Source organism: Maylandia zebra, unplaced genomic scaffold (genome assembly GCF_041146795.1).
Source record: "Maylandia zebra isolate NMK-2024a unplaced genomic scaffold, Mzebra_GT3a scaffold19, whole genome shotgun sequence".
Classification (NCBI taxonomy): domain Eukaryota; kingdom Metazoa; phylum Chordata; class Actinopteri; order Cichliformes; family Cichlidae; genus Maylandia; species Maylandia zebra.
This window is the reverse complement of record NW_027490049.1, coordinates 48,905-61,130: the sequence shown is the minus strand read 5'-3', so window position 1 is coordinate 61,130 and position 12,226 is coordinate 48,905.

The following is a 12,226-nucleotide window of genomic DNA, read 5'->3' as shown; positions in this document are numbered from 1 at the left end:
TTTGCAGCTGTTGGAGCTAAGATTTTCAAGTTATACACATAATGAAAACCTATACTTTGTTTCGGTCGAGTTCCCCATTCAAATGCATGTAACGCACTGTCTTGGCGAAAGAAAGCGTTTTTGTACAACTTCATATAAATAGCTGTAACTTTTGATAGAAGACTCAGACAAACATGTTTATGGCTTTATCTTATAGAACTCAAGGTCCCCGTGCTGGGAAAACAGGTTTTGCAGCTGTTTGAGCTAAGATTTCCAAGTTATACACATAATGAAAACCTATACTTTGTTTCGGTAGAGTTCCCCATTCAAATGCATGTAACAGTGAGAAACGCACTGTCTTGGCGAAAGAAAGCGTTTTTGTACAACTTCATATAAATCGCTGTAACTTTTGATAGAAGACTCAGACAAACATGTTTATGGCTTTATCTTATAGAACTCAAGGTCCCCGTGCTGGGAAAACAGGTTTTGCAGCTGTTTGAGCTAAGATTTCCAAGTTATACACATAATGAAAACCTATACTTTGTTTCGGTCGAGTTCCCCATTCAAATGCATGTAACAGTGAGAAACGCACTGTCTTGGCGAAAGAAAGCGTTTTTGTACAACTTCATATAAATAGCTGTAACTTTTGATAGAAGACTCAGACAAACATGTTTATGGCTTTATCTTATAGAACTCAAGGTCCCCGTGCTGGGAAAAAAGGTTTTGCAGCTGTTTGAGCTAAGATTTCCAAGTTATTCACATAATGAAAACCTATACTTTGTTTCGGTCGAGTTCCCCATTCAAATGCATGTAACAGTGAGAAACGCATTGTCTTGGCGAAAGAAAGCGTTTTTGTACAACTTCATATAAATAGCTGTAACTTTTGATAGAAGACTCAGACAAACATGTTTATGGCTTTATCTTATAGAACTCAAGGTCCCCGTGCTGGGAAAACAGGTTTTGCAGCTGTTTGAGCTAAGATTTCCAAGTTATACACATAATGAAAACCTATACTTTGTTTCGGTCGAGTTCCCCATTCAAATGCATGTAACAGTGAGAAACGCACTGTCTTGGCGAAAGAAAGCGTTTTTGTACAACTTCATATAAATCGCTGTAACTTTTGATAGAAGACTCGGATACACATGTTTATGGCTTTATCTTATAGAACTCAAGGTCCCCGTGCTGGGAAAAAAGGTTTTGCAGCTGTTTGAGCTAAGATTTCCAAGTTATTCACATAATGAAAACCTATACTTTGTTTCGGTCGAGTTCCCCATTCAAATGCATGTAACAGTGAGAAACGCATTGTCTTGGCGAAAGAAAGCGTTTTTGTACAACTTCATATAAATAGCTGTAACTTTTGATAGAAGACTCAGACAAACATGTTTATGGCTTTATCTTATAGAACTCAAGGTCCCCGTGCTGGGAAAACAGGTTTTGCAGCTGTTTGAGCTAAGATTTCCAAGTTATACACATAATGAAAACCTATACTTTGTTTCGGTCGAGTTCCCCATTCAAATGCATGTAACAGTGAGAAACGCACTGTCTTGGCGAAAGAAAGCGTTTTTGTACAACTTCATATAAATCGCTGTAACTTTTGATAGAAGACTCGGATACACATGTTTATGGCTTTATCTTATAGAACTCAAGGTCCCCGTGCTGGGAAAAAAGGTTTTGCAGCTGTTTGAGCTAAGATTTCCAAGTTATTCACATAATGAAAACCTATACTTTGTTTCGGTCGAGTTCCCCATTCAAATGCATGTAACAGTGAGAAACGCATTGTCTTGGCGAAAGAAAGCGTTTTTGTACAACTTCATATAAATAGCTGTAACTTTTGATAGAAGACTCAGACAAACATGTTTATGGCTTTATCTTATAGAACTCAAGGTCCCCGTGCTGGGAAAACAGGATTTGCAGCTGTTTGAGCTAAGATTTCCAAGTTATACACATAATGAAAACCTATACTTTGTTTCGGTCGAGTTCCCCATTCAAATGCATGTAACAGTGAGAAACGCACTGTCTTGGCGAAATAAAGCGTTTTTGTACAACTTCATATAAATCGCTGTAACTTTTGATAGAAGACTCAGACAAACATGTTTATGGCTTTATCTTATAGAACTCAAGGTCCCCGTGCTGGGAAAACAGGATTTGCAGCTGTTGGAGCTAAGATTTTCAAGTTATACACATAATGAAAACCTATACTTTGTTTCGGTCGAGTTCCCCATTCAAATGCATGTAACAGTGAGAAACGCACTGTCTTGGCGAAAGAAAGCGTTTTTGTACAACTTCATATAAATAGCTGTAACTTTTGATAGAAGACTCAGACAAACATGTTTATGGCTTTATCTTATAGAACTCAAGGTCCCCGTGCTGGGAAAACAGGATTTGCAGCTGTTTGAGCTAAGATTTCCAAGTTATACACATAATGAAAACCTATACTTTGTTTCGGTCGAGTTCCCCATTCAAATGCATGTAACAGTGAGAAACGCACTGTCTTGGCGAAATAAAGCGTTTTTGTACAACTTCATATAAATCGCTGTAACTTTTGATAGAAGACTCGGATACACATGTTTATGGCTTTATCTTATAGAACTCAAGGTCCCCGTGCTGGGAAAAAAGGTTTTGCAGCTGTTTGAGCTAAGATTTCCAAGTTATACACATAATGAAAACCTATACTTTGTTTCGGTCGAGTTCCCCATTCAAATGCATGTAACAGTGAGAAACGCACTGTCTTGGCGAAAGAAAGCGTTTTTGTACAACTTCATATAAATCGCTGTAACTTTTGATAGAAGACTCGGATACACATGTTTATGGCTTTATCTTATAGAACTCAAGGTCCCCGTGCTGGGAAAAAAGGTTTTGCAGCTGTTTGAGCTAAGATTTCCAAGTTATTCACATAATGAAAACCTATACTTTGTTTCGGTCGAGTTCCCCATTCAAATGCATGTAACAGTGAGAAACGCATTGTCTTGGCGAAAGAAAGCGTTTTTGTACAACTTCATATAAATAGCTGTAACTTTTGATAGAAGACTCAGACAAACATGTTTATGGCTTTATCTTATAGAACTCAAGGTCCCCGTGCTGGGAAAACAGGATTTGCAGCTGTTTGAGCTAAGATTTCCAAGTTATACACATAATGAAAACCTATACTTTGTTTCGGTCGAGTTCCCCATTCAAATGCATGTAACAGTGAGAAACGCACTGTCTTGGCGAAATAAAGCGTTTTTGTACAACTTCATATAAATCGCTGTAACTTTTGATAGAAGACTCAGACAAACATGTTTATGGCTTTATCTTATAGAACTCAAGGTCCCCGTGCTGGGAAAACAGGATTTGCAGCTGTTGGAGCTAAGATTTTCAAGTTATACACATAATGAAAACCTATACTTTGTTTCGGTCGAGTTCCCCATTCAAATGCATGTAACAGTGAGAAACGCACTGTCTTGGCGAAAGAAAGCGTTTTTGTACAACTTCATATAAATAGCTGTAACTTTTGATAGAAGACTCAGACAAACATGTTTATGGCTTTATCTTATAGAACTCAAGGTCCCCGTGCTGGGAAAACAGGATTTGCAGCTGTTTGAGCTAAGATTTCCAAGTTATACACATAATGAAAACCTATACTTTGTTTCGGTCGAGTTCCCCATTCAAATGCATGTAACAGTGAGAAACGCACTGTCTTGGCGAAATAAAGCGTTTTTGTACAACTTCATATAAATCGCTGTAACTTTTGATAGAAGACTCGGATACACATGTTTATGGCTTTATCTTATAGAACTCAAGGTCCCCGTGCTGGGAAAAAAGGTTTTGCAGCTGTTTGAGCTAAGATTTCCAAGTTATACACATAATGAAAACCTATACTTTGTTTCGGTCGAGTTCCCCATTCAAATGCATGTAACAGTGAGAAACGCACTGTCTTGGCGAAAGAAAGCGTTTTTGTACAACTTCATATAAATCGCTGTAACTTTTGATAGAAGACTCGGATACACATGTTTATGGCTTTATCTTATAGAACTCAAGGTCCCCGTGCTGGGAAAAAAGGTTTTGCAGCTGTTTGAGCTAAGATTTCCAAGTTATTCACATAATGAAAACCTATACTTTGTTTCGGTCGAGTTCCCCATTCAAATGCATGTAACAGTGAGAAACGCATTGTCTTGGCGAAAGAAAGCGTTTTTGTACAACTTCATATAAATAGCTGTAACTTTTGATAGAAGACTCAGACAAACATGTTTATGGCTTTATCTTATAGAACTCAAGGTCCCCGTGCTGGGAAAACAGGATTTGCAGCTGTTTGAGCTAAGATTTCCAAGTTATACACATAATGAAAACCTATACTTTGTTTCGGTCGAGTTCCCCATTCAAATGCATGTAACAGTGAGAAACGCACTGTCTTGGCGAAATAAAGCGTTTTTGTACAACTTCATATAAATCGCTGTAACTTTTGATAGAAGACTCAGACAAACATGTTTATGGCTTTATCTTATAGAACTCAAGGTCCCCGTGCTGGGAAAACAGGATTTGCAGCTGTTGGAGCTAAGATTTTCAAGTTATACACATAATGAAAACCTATACTTTGTTTCGGTCGAGTTCCCCATTCAAATGCATGTAACAGTGAGAAACGCACTGTCTTGGCGAAAGAAAGCGTTTTTGTACAACTTCATATAAATAGCTGTAACTTTTGATAGAAGACTCAGACAAACATGTTTATGGCTTTATCTTATAGAACTCAAGGTCCCCGTGCTGGGAAAACAGGATTTGCAGCTGTTTGAGCTAAGATTTCCAAGTTATACACATAATGAAAACCTATACTTTGTTTCGGTCGAGTTCCCCATTCAAATGCATGTAACAGTGAGAAACGCACTGTCTTGGCGAAATAAAGCGTTTTTGTACAACTTCATATAAATCGCTGTAACTTTTGATAGAAGACTCGGATACACATGTTTATGGCTTTATCTTATAGAACTCAAGGTCCCCGTGCTGGGAAAAAAGGTTTTGCAGCTGTTTGAGCTAAGATTTCCAAGTTATTCACATAATGAAAACCTATACTTTGTTTCGGTCGAGTTCCCCATTCAAATGCATGTAACAGTGAGAAACGCACTGTCTTGGCGAAAGAAAGCGTTTTTGTACAACTTCATATAAATAGCTGTAACTTTTGATAGAAGACTCAGACAAACATGTTTATGGCATTATCTTATAGAACTCAAGGTCCCCGTGCTGGGAAAACAGGATTTGCAGCTGTTGGAGCTAAGATTTTCAAGTTATACACATAATGAAAACCTATACTTTGTTTCGGTCGAGTTCCCCATTCAAATGCATGTAACGCACTGTCTTGGCGAAAGAAAGCGTTTTTGTACAACTTCATATAAATAGCTGTAACTTTTGATAGAAGACTCAGACAAACATGTTTATGGCTTTATCTTATAGAACTCAAGGTCCCCGTGCTGGGAAAACAGGTTATGCAGCTGTTTGAGCTAAGATTTCCAAGTTATACACATAATGAAAACCTATACTTTGTTTCGGTCGAGTTCCCCATTCAAATGCATGTAACAGTGAGAAACGCACTGTCTTGGCGAAAGAAAGCGTTTTTGTACAACTTCATATAAATAGCTGTAACTTTTGATAGAAGACTCAGACAAACATGTTTATGGCTTTATCTTATAGAACTCAAGGTCCCCGTGCTGGGAAAACAGGTTTTGCAGCTGTTTGAGCTAAGATTTCCAAGTTATACACATAATGAAAACCTATACTTTGTTTCGGTCGAGTTCCCCATTCAAATGCATGTAACAGTGAGAAACGCACTGTCTTGGCGAAATAAAGCGTTTTTGTACAACTTCATATAAATCGCTGTAACTTTTGATAGAAGACTCGGATACACATGTTTATGGCTTTATCTTATAGAACTCAAGGTCCCCGTGCTGGGAAAAAAGGTTTTGCAGCTGTTTGAGCTAAGATTTCCAAGTTATTCACATAATGAAAACCTATACTTTGTTTCAGTCGAGTTCCCCATTCAAATGCATGTAACAGTGAGAAACGCACTGTCTTGGCGAAAGAAAGCGTTTTTGTACAACTTCATATAAATAGCTGTAACTTTTGATAGAAGACTCAGACAAACATGTTTATGGCATTATCTTATAGAACTCAAGGTCCCCGTGCTGGGAAAACAGGATTTGCAGCTGTTGGAGCTAAGATTTTCAAGTTATACACATAATGAAAACCTATACTTTGTTTCGGTCGAGTTCCCCATTCAAATGCATGTAACGCACTGTCTTGGCGAAAGAAAGCGTTTTTGTACAACTTCATATAAATAGCTGTAACTTTTGATAGAAGACTCAGACAAACATGTTTATGGCTTTATCTTATAGAACTCAAGGTCCCCGTGCTGGGAAAACAGGTTTTGCAGCTGTTTGAGCTAAGATTTCCAAGTTATACACATAATGAAAACCTATACTTTGTTTCGGTAGAGTTCCCCATTCAAATGCATGTAACAGTGAGAAACGCACTGTCTTGGCGAAAGAAAGCGTTTTTGTACAACTTCATATAAATCGCTGTAACTTTTGATAGAAGACTCAGACAAACATGTTTATGGCTTTATCTTATAGAACTCAAGGTCCCCGTGCTGGGAAAACAGGTTTTGCAGCTGTTTGAGCTAAGATTTCCAAGTTATACACATAATGAAAACCTATACTTTGTTTCGGTCGAGTTCCCCATTCAAATGCATGTAACAGTGAGAAACGCACTGTCTTGGCGAAAGAAAGCGTTTTTGTACAACTTCATATAAATAGCTGTAACTTTTGATAGAAGACTCAGACAAACATGTTTATGGCTTTATCTTATAGAACTCAAGGTCCCCGTGCTGGGAAAAAAGGTTTTGCAGCTGTTTGAGCTAAGATTTCCAAGTTATACACATAATGAAAACCTATACTTTGTTTCGGTCGAGTTCCCCATTCAAATGCATGTAACAGTGAGAAACGCATTGTCTTGGCGAAAGAAAGCGTTTTTGTACAACTTCATATAAATAGCTGTAACTTTTGATAGAAGACTCAGACAAACATGTTTATGGCTTTATCTTATAGAACTCAAGGTCCCCGTGCTGGGAAAACAGGTTTTGCAGCTGTTTGAGCTAAGATTTCCAAGTTATACACATAATGAAAACCTATACTTTGTTTCGGTCGAGTTCCCCATTCAAATGCATGTAACAGTGAGAAACGCACTGTCTTGGCGAAAGAAAGCGTTTTTGTACAACTTCATATAAATCGCTGTAACTTTTCATAGAAGACTCGGATACACATGTTTATGGCTTTATCTTATAGAACTCAAGGTCCCCGTGCTGGGAAAAAAGGTTTTGCAGCTGTTTGAGCTAAGATTTCCAAGTTATTCACATAATGAAAACCTATACTTTGTTTCGGTCGAGTTCCCCATTCAAATGCATGTAACAGTGAGAAACGCATTGTCTTGGCGAAAGAAAGCGTTTTTGTACAACTTCATATAAATAGCTGTAACTTTTGATAGAAGACTCAGACAAACATGTTTATGGCTTTATCTTATAGAACTCAAGGTCCCCGTGCTGGGAAAACAGGTTTTGCAGCTGTTTGAGCTAAGATTTCCAAGTTATACACATAATGAAAACCTATACTTTGTTTCGGTCGAGTTCCCCATTCAAATGCATGTAACAGTGAGAAACGCACTGTCTTGGCGAAAGAAAGCGTTTTTGTACAACTTCATATAAATCGCTGTAACTTTTGATAGAAGACTCGGATACACATGTTTATGGCTTTATCTTATAGAACTCAAGGTCCCCGTGCTGGGAAAAAAGGTTTTGCAGCTGTTTGAGCTAAGATTTCCAAGTTATTCACATAATGAAAACCTATACTTTGTTTCGGTCGAGTTCCCCATTCAAATGCATGTAACAGTGAGAAACGCATTGTCTTGGCGAAAGAAAGCGTTTTTGTACAACTTCATATAAATAGCTGTAACTTTTGATAGAAGACTCAGACAAACATGTTTATGGCTTTATCTTATAGAACTCAAGGTCCCCGTGCTGGGAAAACAGGATTTGCAGCTGTTTGAGCTAAGATTTCCAAGTTATACACATAATGAAAACCTATACTTTGTTTCGGTCGAGTTCCCCATTCAAATGCATGTAACAGTGAGAAACGCACTGTCTTGGCGAAATAAAGCGTTTTTGTACAACTTCATATAAATCGCTGTAACTTTTGATAGAAGACTCAGACAAACATGTTTATGGCTTTATCTTATAGAACTCAAGGTCCCCGTGCTGGGAAAACAGGATTTGCAGCTGTTGGAGCTAAGATTTTCAAGTTATACACATAATGAAAACCTATACTTTGTTTCGGTCGAGTTCCCCATTCAAATGCATGTAACAGTGAGAAACGCACTGTCTTGGCGAAAGAAAGCGTTTTTGTACAACTTCATATAAATAGCTGTAACTTTTGATAGAAGACTCAGACAAACATGTTTATGGCTTTATCTTATAGAACTCAAGGTCCCCGTGCTGGGAAAACAGGTTTTGCAGCTGTTTGAGCTAAGATTTCCAAGTTATACACATAATGAAAACCTATACTTTGTTTCGGTCGAGTTCCCCATTCAAATGCATGTAACAGTGAGAAACGCACTGTCTTGGCGAAAGAAAGCGTTTTTGTACAACTTCATATAAATAGCTGTAACTTTTGATAGAAGACTCAGACAAACATGTTTATGGCTTTATCTTATAGAACTCAAGGTCCCCGTGCTGGGAAAACAGGTTTTGCAGCTGTTTGAGCTAAGATTTCCAAGTTATACACATAATGAAAACCTATACTTTGTTTCAGGCGAGTTCCCCATTCAAATGCATGTAACAGTGAGAAACGCACTGTCTTGGCGAAAGAAAGCGTTTTTGTACAACTTCATATAAATAGCTGTAACTTTTGATAGAAGACTCAGACAAACATGTTTATGGCTTTATCTTATAGAACTCAAGGTCCCCGTGCTGGGAAAACAGGATTTGCAGCTGTTTGAGCTAAGATTTCCAAGTTATACACATAATGAAAACCTATACTTTGTTTCGGTCGAGTTCCCCATTCAAATGCATGTAACAGTGAGAAACGCACTGTCTTGGCGAAATAAAGCGTTTTTGTACAACTTCATATAAATCGCTGTAACTTTTGATAGAAGACTCAGACAAACATGTTTATGGCTTTATCTTATAGAACTCAATATCCCCGTGCTGGGAAAACAGGATTTGCAGCTGTTGGAGCTAAGATTTTCAAGTTATACACATAATGAAAACCTATACTTTGTTTCGGTCGAGTTCCCCATTCAAATGCATGTAACAGTGAGAAACGCACTGTCTTGGCGAAAGAAAGCGTTTTTGTACAACTTCATATAAATAGCTGTAACTTTTGATAGAAGACTCAGACAAACATGTTTATGGCTTTATCTTATAGAACTCAAGGTCCCCGTGCTGGGAAAACAGGATTTGCAGCTGTTTGAGCTAAGATTTCCAAGTTATACACATAATGAAAACCTATACTTTGTTTCGGTCGAGTTCCCCATTCAAATGCATGTAACAGTGAGAAACGCACTGTCTTGGCGAAATAAAGCGTTTTTGTACAACTTCATATAAATCGCTGTAACTTTTGATAGAAGACTCGGATACACATGTTTATGGCTTTATCTTATAGAACTCAAGGTCCCCGTGCTGGGAAAAAAGGTTTTGCAGCTGTTTGAGCTAAGATTTCCAAGTTATTCACATAATGAAAACCTATACTTTGTTTCAGTCGAGTTCCCCATTCAAATGCATGTAACAGTGAGAAACGCACTGTCTTGGCGAAAGAAAGCGTTTTTGTACAACTTCATATAAATAGCTGTAACTTTTGATAGAAGACTCAGACAAACATGTTTATGGCTTTATCTTATAGAACTCAAGGTCCCCGTGCTGGGAAAACAGGTTATGCAGCTGTTTGAGCTAAGATTTCCAAGTTATACACATAATGAAAACCTATACTTTGTTTCGGTCGAGTTCCCCATTCAAATGCATGTAACAGTGAGAAACGCACTGTCTTGGCGAAAGAAAGCGTTTTTGTACAACTTCATATAAATAGCTGTAACTTTTGATAGAAGACTCAGACAAACATGTTTATGGCTTTATCTTATAGAACTCAAGGTCCCCGTGCTGGGAAAACAGGTTTTGCAGCTGTTTGAGCTAAGATTTCCAAGTTATACACATAATGAAAACCTATACTTTGTTTCGGTCGAGTTCCCCATTCAAATGCATGTAACAGTGAGAAACGCACTGTCTTGGCGAAATAAAGCGTTTTTGTACAACTTCATATAAATCGCTGTAACTTTTGATAGAAGACTCAGACAAACATGTTTATGGCTTTATCTTATAGAACTCAAGGTCCCCGTGCTGGGAAAACAGGTTTTGCAGCTGTTTGAGCTAAGATTTCCAAGTTATACACATAATGAAAACCTATACTTTGTTTCGGTCGAGTTCCCCATTCAAATGCATGTAACAGTGAGAAACGCACTGTCTTGGCGAAAGAAAGCGTTTTTGTACAACTTCATATAAATCGCTGTAACTTTTGATAGAAGACTCGGATACACATGTTTATGGCTTTATCTTATAGAACTCAAGGTCCCCGTGCTGGGAAAAAAGGTTTTGCAGCTGTTTGAGCTAAGATTTCCAAGTTATTCACATAATGAAAACCTATACTTTGTTTCAGTCGAGTTCCCCATTCAAATGCATGTAACAGTGAGAAACGCACTGTCTTGGCGAAAGAAAGCGTTTTTGTACAACTTCATATAAATAGCTGTAACTTTTGATAGAAGACTCAGACAAACATGTTTATGGCTTTATCTTATAGAACTCAAGGTCCCCGTGCTGGGAAAACAGGTTATGCAGCTGTTTGAGCTAAGATTTCCAAGTTATACACATAATGAAAACCTATACTTTGTTTCGGTCGAGTTCCCCATTCAAATGCATGTAACAGTGAGAAACGCACTGTCTTGGCGAAAGAAAGCGTTTTTGTACAACTTCATATAAATAGCTGTAACTTTTGATAGAAGACTCAGACAAACATGTTTATGGCTTTATCTTATAGAACTCAAGGTCCCCGTGCTGGGAAAACAGGTTTTGCAGCTGTTTGAGCTAAGATTTCCAAGTTATACACATAATGAAAACCTATACTTTGTTTCGGTCGAGTTCCCCATTCAAATGCATGTAACAGTGAGAAACGCACTGTCTTGGCGAAATAAAGCGTTTTTGTACAACTTCATATAAATCGCTGTAACTTTTGATAGAAGACTCAGACAAACATGTTTATGGCTTTATCTTATAGAACTCAAGGTCCCCGTGCTGGGAAAACAGGATTTGCAGCTGTTTGAGCTAAGATTTCCAAGTTATACACATAATGAAAACCTATACTTTGTTTCGGTCGAGTTCCCCATTCAAATGCATGTAACAGTGAGAAACGCACTGTCTTGGCGAAATAAAGCGTTTTTGTACAACTTCATATAAATCGCTGTAACTTTTGATAGAAGACTCGGATACACATGTTTATGGCTTTATCTTATAGAACTCAAGGTCCCCGTGCTGGGAAAACAGGTTTTGCAGCTGTTTGAGCTAAGATTTCCAAGTTATACACATAATGAAAACCTATACTTTGTTTCGGTCGAGTTCCCCATTCAAATGCATGTAACAGTGAGAAACGCACTGTCTTGGCGAAATAAAGCGTTTTTGTACAACTTCATATAAATCGCTGTAACTTTTGATAGAAGACTCAGACAAACATGTTTATGGCTTTATCTTATAGAACTCAAGGTCCCCGTGCTGGGAAAACAGGTTTTGCAGCTGTTTGAGCTAAGATTTCCAAGTTATACACATAATGAAAACCTATACTTTGTTTCGGTCGAGTTCCCCATTCAAATGCATGTAACAGTGAGAAACGCACTGTCTTGGCGAAAGAAAGCGTTTTTGTACAACTTCATATAAATCGCTGTAACTTTTGATAGAAGACTCGGATACACATGTTTATGGCTTTATCTTATAGAACTCAAGGTCCCCGTGCTGGGAAAAAAGGTTTTGCAGCTGTTTGAGCTAAGATTTCCAAGTTATTCACATAATGAAAACCTATACTTTGTTTCAGTCGAGTTCCCCATTCAAATGCATGTAACAGTGAGAAACGCACTGTCTTGGCGAAAGAAAGCGTTTTTGTACAACTTCATATAAATAGCTGTAACTTTTGATAGA